A 10,330-nucleotide genomic window follows, 5' to 3' on the forward strand; every position below is an offset into this window, starting at 1 on the left:
AGGTCTTGAAAACGATGCTTTGTTTTTCTTCATGAGTGGTTCCTTTGCTTCAAAGAATCAGAGGCCTGTTTAAATTTACTATTGTAATTTATAACACCCAAGGGCATCTCTGCTGATCAAGACAGAATGGGTGGTGCACAGAGCTCCAAGGATTTGTGTTTCATCCCCATCTAGACTGCTGTCTCTGCAGAGTTTGCATTTCTCTCCATTACTACATGAGTTTTCTCTGATGTTCTAGTTTGCTCCTACATTTGAAAAACGTAGATTGGATAGTTGTAAGTTACCCCCTTTTTGTAAGTGGCAAAGAAAATCTATTAGAGCTCCATATCTAAGAAAGAAATTGCTGGCATTGGAGAGAGTCCAGAGGTGGTTTATGGGGATGAAAGGGTTAACATTTGAGGAGCATTTAATAGCTCTGGGCCTGTACTCACTGGAGTTCTGAAGAATGATAGGGGAATCCTACTGAAACCCATCGAATATTGAAAGAACAACACACACAAAATGCTGGTGGAACACAGCAGGCCAGGCAGCATCTATAGGGAGAAGCGCTGTCGACGTTTCGGGCCGAGACCATCAGGACCTAGTTACAGGATTATCAAAGAGGTGGCTCTGGTGGCCTTAAAGCACATTGAAGTGGATAAATCTCCAGGTGTGACCAAGTGCTTAACGATGCTACTTACGTAATTCTAGTTCCCATTCTGATGTGTCAGTACATAACCTCCTCTACTGTCAAGGTTAAAAAGCAAAACCTCATATTCTGTCTGGGTTCCCTCCCTATTGATGGCATGAACATCAATTTCTCTAACTTCTATTAATTTCTCTCCCCCCCCCCCCTTCCCTTGTCTCTTACCATTCCCCACTATGGCTTCCCTCTTAACCCTTCGCCCCTTCTCCCCTTTTTGCTCAGGGCAAACTCTCCTCTCCTATCAGATTACTTCTTAGGCCCTTTAGTTTTGCCACCTCTTACCTCCTAGCTTCTCACTTTATTCCCCCCTTCACCTATTCCCCCCCCCCCCATCACCTGGCAGGTTGTACTCCTTCCTCTCCTCCCACTTTCTTATTTTGGCTTCTTCCCCCACCCCCCTTCTGTTCCAGTCCTGATGAAGGGTTGTGGACCAAAATGTCAACCGCTTATTACCCTCCGTAGATGATCACTGGCATTTTGTGTGTGTTCTTTAAGATCTCCAGTATCTGCCCTTCTGTTAGTGAAGAGCAGGGCCTAGTGGATTACTGTAGAACAGGGGACTCAGGAGTAGAATTACATTAAAGCAACAATCTGCTCTAGGAATTCAAGCAGCATTCTGATGGGGAGAGGATGTGGGGAAGACAATAGGTAGGCTAGAATTATCAATATTTTAAATTAAAACACTGTGTCTGATACAGTGACTGCCACTGGAAAATGTGCAAATGTATTGACAAGGGCCTGTAAACAAAAGGTTGGTTTGGATTCCATACTGGATAAGGCAGTGGAGGATGACCAGCAACAACACAGGCACTTTCTATGGAGTCATCTGTAATAGGTGGCTATAAAAAGCCTGAAATGACAAGCTTTTGGTTTAAAAACAGGAAGCTATTCCTCGCAACCCCGAAACAGGCTGCATCCACATAAGGGATCAGGTAACCTGTGCCCGTGCATTCTGAATAAATCGAAACTGCGTAGAATGTCAGGACATGCCAATCTGCTCTCCCATTTCAAATACTGATATCCCTCAAGCTATTAAAGGAAGTCTTCAAGGGTTGCTAAGGCAACATTCTACTATTTGTAATTGTCAGTTACAGCAGATTCATTGAGAGGCACATTTGTGTTATGCTGAGAATAGATTTGTCAGGATTTTTGGAAAGCAAGATTGACATTGCAGTTGGACACAACCAGCAGCAGACTGAGAGCTAGTAGTAGTGTCGACTCATTGGTTCAGATCTATAGCACTCAAAATGATCAACGGGAAGATTCAAGGGCTCAGCTTAAATGCATTCTCTTAACGTAATGGTCTGGGTGATAACTTCCCCCACATTGGAAGCTGTCACCTGTTGTACAATCACCAGCCTTTAATATTTAAACTCACCATTCTGTCCTAGTGACCAAAGTACAATGATAATTCTTCCATCAGCCTCAGTCTCTCAGTTTTAAGATGTGGACATATTTTCTCCATCAGATTCTGTGTTTTTATATTTTATATAAAAATACTGAGGGCTAAGAACACAGTTATTTTAATTCAGGGCCATGATAAACTATTTATCCTGTAAACAAAAAAAAATCAAAGGATATTGATTGGGATCAATCAGAAAAATTGAATAGCTGTACATGGAACAAAAGGAAATGTAGTGTAATCCAGCTCCTATTTCTTATCAATAATGAAGGTCCAAACATTGATCCTTGCCGTACCCTACTAGCTAATGTGTCTCTGCCCCACCCCCAGCCCCAAGATTCATCCATTCCTACTGCTTCACATCTACATAAACATCCCAAACCATTTTCACATTTTTGCAACATCTTGCTCAATCATCCCATTCCCTGAAAGCCAACTCTCTCTGCTTCCCTGTATCACTATCCACCCACGCCAGTTTCTTGCCCTCCAGCTCGCACTGCCTGCAGTACACACTCAAGAAACACTCCCACATTCATTCACATTTGCAGCCTACTCTTTTATTCATTCAAGTACTGTGAGCCAGCATTTAATTGCCTGTCCTTAGCTCCCCTTGAGAAGACGGTATTGAGCTCTTTTCTGGAACTGCTAGTCTTTGAAGTATGGGTACACCCCTAGTATTGTTCTCCAGGAAGGGAGCTCAAGGATTTTGACCATATGGCAGTGAAGAAACAGTAATATATTCCCAAGACAAGAGAATGGTGTGCCTTGGAAGCACATTTTGGGCAAGAGGGAGGGAGCAATTTCTCCTCCATGGTTTTGCTGCCATTTTCTGTCTAGCTAGAATCAGACTGTGGTTTTGAAAGACATTGTTTAGGGAGTATTGGTGACACAGTCCTGCCTCCGTGCATTCATGGCAGAGTGAATAGTTGTGGATGAAGTTATTGTGAAGTTATTGTCTCCATTATTGTGTAGAGCTCTTGAGTGTTTACTTATTTAGCAATACAGCAGAGATCCTGAAGAGAGAATTTAGAGCTAGGCAGAAAGCTGAACAGGACCTCCCAGGTAGTAATTTCTGGATTGTTACCTGCGCCACATGCCAGTGAGGGTAGAAACAAGTGACTTGGCAGATTAATGTGTAGCTGTGAAGTTGGTGCAGGGGGCAGGGCTTGAGGTTCTTGGATCATTAGGCTCTCTTCTGGTGGAGATACGACCTGTACAAAAGTGGTGTGTTGCACCTGAACCCAAAGGGGACCGATATTCTCACAGGCAGGTTTGTTAGAGCTGTTAGGGAGGGTTTAAACTAATTTGGCAGAGTGGTGGGAACCAGAGTGATGTGACTCAGGATAGGATGAATGGTAAAAAAAAAGTGCAAAAATAGCACAGTCAGACTGTCAGGAAGTGCAGGCAGATGTTAAGACAAACTTGGAGCTGTTAGGACAAATCGTGAATCACGATTGAAGGATGGTTGTAGTTGGGTGCTTAATGTCCAAGGTTACACGTTGTATCCAAGGGTTGGAGGGTAGGTAGGGGGTGACATGGCTCTGCTGGTAAAGAATGGCATCAAATCAGTCGAAAGATGTGACATAGGATAAGGTGGTGTTGAATCCTTGTGGCTCCGCCGGCTCCGTCTTCGAGCCCACTTCTTCGGTAGGGACTCTCCTACCCCCACCGATGACCCGTTCTCCCGTCTCCAACCCTCCTCCGCCTCATGGACTCCCCGCCCAGGACTTCTACCCACCCTGGATCTGTTCATCTCTAATTGCCATCGGGACATTAACCATCTCGACTTCACCACCCCTTGCTCCAATTCCAACCTTACCCACTCTGGACGCTCTGCTCTCCATTCCCTCCGCAACAATCCTAACCTTACTATTAAACCCGCTGATAAGGGGGATGCTGTTGTCATCTGGCACACTGACCTGTACATAGCGGAGGCACGACGACAACTCGCTGACACATCCTCTTATCTACCCCTGGACCATGACCCCACTAGGGAGCACCAGTCCATTGTCTCCCAAACCATTTCCGATCTCATCAACTCAGGAGATCTCCCAACCACGGCCACCAAACTTATAGTTCCCACACCCCACACTTCCCGTTTCTACCTGCTACCTAAGATTCACAAACCTGTCTGTCCAGGCAGACCCATTGTCTCTGCTTGCTCCTGCCCCACTGAACTCATTTCTGCCTATCTCAACTCTGTTTTATCTCCCCTTGTTCAATCCCTTCCCACCTATGTCCGTGATACTTCCCATGCTTTACATCTCTTCAAAGATTTCAAGTTCCCTGGCTCCCACCGCCTCATTTTCACCATGGACGTCCAGTCCCTATATACCTCCATCCCCCACCAGGAAAGTCTCCAAGCTCTCCATTTCTTCCTGGATTCCAGACCCAGCCAGTCACCCTCTACCACCACTCTTCTCCGCCTCGCGGAATTAGTCCTCACCCTTAACAATTTCTCCTTTGGCTCCTCCCACTTCCTCCAAACTAAAGGTGTAGCCATGGGCACCTGCATGGGTCCTAGCTATGCCTGCCTTTTTGTCGGCCATGTGGAGCAATCTATGTTCCAAGCCTACACCAGCATCTGTCCTCTTTTCTTACGTTATATCGATGACTGCATCGGCGCTGCTTCCTGCACACATGCTGAGCTCGTCAACTTCATTAACTTCGCCTCCAACTTTCACCCCACCCTCAAATTCACCTGGTCTTTTTCCGACACCTCCCTTCCCTTTCTAGATCTTTCTGTTTCTATCTCTGGAGACCAATGTCTACTACAAACCTACTAACTCCCACAGCTACCTAGACTATTCCTCCTCCCACCCTGTCTCCTGCAAAAATGCTATCCCTTTCTCTCAATTCTTCCGCCGCATCTGCTCTCAGGATGAGGCCTTTCATTCTAGGAAGAAGGAGGTGTCTTCCTTTTTTAAAGAAAGGGGCTTCCCTTCGTCCACTATCAACTCTGCCCTCCATCGCGTCTCCCGTATTTCACGCACCTCTGCCCTCACCCCATCCCCCTGCCACCCCATCAGGGATAGAGTCCCCCTGGTCCTCACCTATCACCCTACCAGCCTACAGATCCAACGTATAATCCTCCGTAACTTCCGCCACCTCCTACATGATCCCACCACCAACCACATCTTCCCCTCCCCCCCCAGTCTCAGCTTTCCGCAGGGATCGCTTCCTAAGCGACTCCCTTGTCCATTCATTCCCCCCCCCCCCCCCATCCCTTACCATGGACCTCCCTCCGGGCACTCATCCTTGCAAACGGAAGAAGTGCTACACCTGCCCCCACACTTCTTCCCTCACCACCATCCCAGGCCCCAGACAGTCCTTTCAGGTGAGGCACCACTTCACCTGCGAGTCAACTGGGGTGATATACTGTATCCGGTGCTCCTGATGTGGTCATTTATACATTGGGGAGACCCGCCGCAGACTGGGAGACCGTTTCGCCAAACACCGGCACTCAGTCCTCCAGCAGTGGCGGGATCTCCCTGTGGCCACACACTTCAATTCTACAGACCACTCCCACTCCGACATGTCTGTCCATGGCCTCCTCTACTGTCAAGATGAGGCCACACGCAGGTTGATGGAGCAATACCTTATCTCCTGCCTAGGTAGCCTCCTACCTGCCGGCATGAACATCCAACTCACAGACCTCCGTTGATACCCCTGCCCCCCACCCTTACCCTCATCCCTATTATTTTAGTCTGGTTCTCTTTCTCTCCCCCCCCCCCACTATAATCTCCCCCCAGCCTTAAATTTTTTCTCTTTTATTTCCCATAATTCTCTACCTTCCCCCTAGCCCATTTCCCTCCAGCCTATCACTTCCCAGCTCTCTACTTTATCTCTCCCCCCCCACTTCTTATCCCCCCGCCCATCCCATGTTACTTCACTCCTGATGAAGGGTTTCGGCCCGAAACGTCGTCACTACTCCCTCCCATAGATGCTATCTGGCCTGCTGAGTTCTGCCAGCATTTTGTGTTTTTATTTATTTCCAGCGTCTGCAGATTCACTTGTGTTGCCTTTGAATCCTTGTGGATTGAGTTAAGAAACTGCAAGGGTAAAAGGATCCTGATGGCAGTTATAGGTGTCCCCCCACCCTTTATAAAGGTAGAGCATTACTATAAAACCTTTCTTAAGCCAGAACAGTGTAGTGAAGAACCATTTATTTATATGGGAAAATTTTTCATAAAAGCGAAAATCCTCTTTGTAACGCGAAAACAGGTTACTAATAAAGTGAAGTGTATAAAACGAACATTCGTAAAGCAGGGGCCACCTGCATATACAGGTCTTCCAACAGTAGCTGGGATGTGGACCACAGATTACAATGGGAAATGGAAAAAAGTGTGTCAAAAGACTCTAAGACATAAAATCTGCTCTGCCAATCAATCATGGCTTCCTAATAATTTTCAATGCATTTGGTGAATTTCTCCATCAAGTGATCAAGGAATTTAAATTGAGGTTCTATTATTAAATCTACATTTCTGCAACATTTTGCAAATAGTTCCTTGGAAAGCTTCAGGTTACAAGTATAGCCTAAATTAACATGCCCTAAAACATGGCTATAAAAAGGGCAATGTATGATAAGTCATGGGAGATTTCAACATGCAGGTCAATTGGGAAAATCAGGTTGGTAATGGATCTCATACCTATGAGTTGGCCTTTTAAGAACAGTTCGTTGTTAAGCCTGCTAGGGGATCAGCTATACAGGATTGGGTGTTATGCAATGAACCATAGGTGATTAGGGAGCTTAAAGTAAAAGAACTCTTAGGAGGCAGTGATCACAATATGACTGAGTTCAACTTGAAATTTGATAGGGAGTGAAGTTTAATGTAACAGAATTTCAGTAGATTAAAGGGAATTACAGTGGCATGAAAGAGGAGTTGTCCGAAGTAAATTGGAAGGAGAAGTTGGCAGGGAAATATTAGGATGATGCAGGATAGAAGTATTCCAAAAACAAAAATACTCAAATGGCAAAATAGAACAACTGTGGCTGACAAGGAAAGTCAAAGCTAATGTAAAAGCAAAAGAGAGGGCATACAACAAAGCAAAATTTAGTGGGAAAATTTAAAAAACCCAGAGAGCAACTAAAAGAATCATTAGGAAAGAAAAGATAAACTATGAAAGGAAGAGGGTAAACAATATCAAAGTGGATCGTAAAAGCTTTTGCATATGTAAAAAATAAAGAGTGGATATAGAACCGCTAGAAAATGAGACCAGAGAAATAATAACAGGGGATAAGCAGATAGCAGATGAACTAAATGAACATCTTCCATCAGCTTTCACTGTGGAAGGCACCAGCAGTGTCCCAGATGTTAAAGGATGTGAGGGAAGAGAAGTGAGTGCAGTTACTAATACAAGGGAGAAGGTGCTCAAAAAGTTGCAAGACCCAAGGGTACACAGTCACCTGGACCAGATGAACTGCAGCCTAGGGTTCTGAAAGAGGTAACAGTAGAGATTGTGATGGATTAGAAATGATCTTTCAAACATCATTGGACTCTGGCATGGTGCCAGGGGACTGGAAAATTGCAATTGTCACTCCACTCTTTAAGAAAGGAGGAAGGCCGCAGAATGGAAATTATAGACAAGTTAGCCTGACGTCAGTGGTTGGGAAGTTGGAGTCAATTGTTAAGGATAAGATTATGGAGCATTTGATGACACAGGACAAGATAGGATGAAGTCAGCATAGTTTCCTTAAGAAAAAATCTTGCCTGACAAATGTGTTGGAAATTCTTTGAGGAGATTACAAGTAGGATAGATAAAGGGGATGCAGTGGATGTTGTATATTTGGATTTTCAGAAGGTCTTTGACAAGGTGCCATACATGAGACTGCTAACCAAGTTAAAAACCCATGTTGTTACAGGAAAGATACTGATATGATCAGGGCATTGGCTGATTGGTAGGAGGCAGTGAGTGGGAATGAAAGGATCCTTTCTGGTTGGCTGCCAGTGACTAGTGGTGGTCCATAGGGGTTGGTGTTGGGACCACTTCTTTTTATGCTATCGATGATTTATATGATGATATGAAGATTGGTGGTGGGGCATGTAGTGTTGAAGAAATAAGTAGGCTGTAGAAGTACTTGGACAGATTAGGGGAATGGGTAAGAAAGTGCTAAATGAAATATGATGTTGGAAAACATATGGCCATGCATTTTGGTAGTAGAAATTAACATGTAAACTATTTCTAAGTGGGGAGAAAATTCAAAAATCTGAGAAGCAAAGGGACTTTGGAATCCTTATGCAGAACACCCTAAGTGTTAACTTGTAGGTAGAGTCGTGGTGAGGAGAGCAAATACAATGTTAGCTTTCATTTCAAGAGGTCTAGAATACAAGAGCAGGAATGTGATGCGGAGGCTTTATAAGGCACTGGTGAGGCTTCACCTTGAGTATTGTGAACAGTTTTGGGCTCCTCAACTGGGGAAAAATGAGCTGGCATTGGAGAAGGTTCAGATGATGTTCAAGGATCATTCCAGGAATGAAAAGGTTATCATTACGAGGAATGTTTGATGGCTCTGGGTCTGTTCTCACTAGAATTTAGAACAATGGGATCTCATTGAAACCTTTTGAACAAGAGAGGTTGCACTTGATTTGGTATTGGGAAATGAACCTGGTCAGACATCAGATCTCTCAGTGGGAGAACATTTTGCAGAGTGATCATAATTCTGTCTCCTTTACAATAGCATTGTAGATAGATAGGAACAACCAAGTTAGAAAAGCATTTGATTGGAGTAAGGGGAATTATGAGGCTATCAGGCAGGAAATTGGAGGCTTAAATTGGAAACAGATGTTCTCAGGGAAAAGAAGTGTGGCAAATATTCAGGGGATATTTGTGTGGAGTTCTGTATAGGTATGTTCCAATAAGACAGGGAAGTTATGGTAGGGTACAGGTACCGTGGTGTACAAAGGCTGTAATAAATCTAGTCAAGAAAAAAAAAGCTTACAAAAGGTTCAGAGAGCTAGGTAATGTTAGAGATCTAGAAGATTATAAAGCTAATAGGAAGGAGCTTAAAACGGAAATTAGGAGAGCCAGAAGGGGCCATGAGAAAGCCTTGGCGGGCAGGATTAAGGAAAACCCCAAAGCATTCTATAAGTATGTGAAGAGCAGGATAAAACATGAAAGAATAGGACCTATCAAATGTGACAGTGGAAAAGTGTGTATGGAACTGAAGGAAATAACAGAGGTACTTAATGAATACTTTACTTCAGTATTCACAATGGAAAAGGATCTTGGTGATTGTAGTGATGACGCAGCAGACTGAAAAGCTTGAGCATGTAGATATTAAGAAAGAGGATGTGCTGGAGCTTTTGGAAAGCATCAAGTTGGGTAAGTCACCATGACCAAATGAGATGTATCCCAGGCTACTGTGGGAGGCGAGGGAGGAGATTGCTGAGCCTCTGGTGGTAATCTTTGCATCATTAACGGAGACGGGAGAGGTTCTGGAGGACAGGAGGGTTGCGAATGTTGTTCCTTTATTCAAGAAAGGGAGTAGAGAGCGCCCAGGAAATTATAGACCAGTGAGTCTTACCTCAGTGGTTGATAAGTTGATGGAGAAGATCCTGAGAGGCAGGACTTATGAACATTTGGAGAGGTATAATATGATTAGGAGTAGTCAGTATGGCTTTGTCAAGGGCAGGTCGTGTCTTATGAGCCTGATTGAATTTTTTTGAGGATGTGACTAAACACATTGATGAAGGAAGAGCAGTAGATGTAGTGTATATGGATTTCAGCAAGGCATTTAATAAGGTACCCCATGCAAGGCTTATTGAGAAAGAGGCATGGGATCCAAGGGGACGTTGCTTTGTGGATTCAGAACTGGCTTGCCCATAGAAGGCAAAGAGTGGTTGTAGATGGGTCATATTTTGCATGGAGGTCAGTCACCAGTGGGGTGCCTCAGGAATCTGTTCTGGGACCCTTACTCTTCATGATTTTTATAAATGACCTGGATGAGGAAGTGGAGGGATGGGTTAGTAAGTTTGCTGATGACAAGAAGGTTAGAGGTGTTTTGGATAGAGTGGAGGGCTATCAGAGGTTACAGCAGGACAGTGATAGGGTGCAAAACTGGGTTGAGAAGTGGCAGATGGAGTTCAACCCAGTTAAGTGTGAAGTGGTTCATTTTGGTAGATCAAATATGATGGCAGAATATAGTATTAATGGTAAGACTCTTGGCAGTGTGGAGGATCAGAGGGATCTTGGACTCTGTGGTTAAGAAGGCGTATGGTGTATTGGCCTTCATCAATCGTGGA

The sequence above is a fragment of the Hypanus sabinus genome, chromosome 1 (genome assembly GCF_030144855.1).
Source record: "Hypanus sabinus isolate sHypSab1 chromosome 1, sHypSab1.hap1, whole genome shotgun sequence".
In the NCBI taxonomy this organism is placed as follows: Eukaryota; Metazoa; Chordata; class Chondrichthyes; order Myliobatiformes; family Dasyatidae; genus Hypanus; species Hypanus sabinus.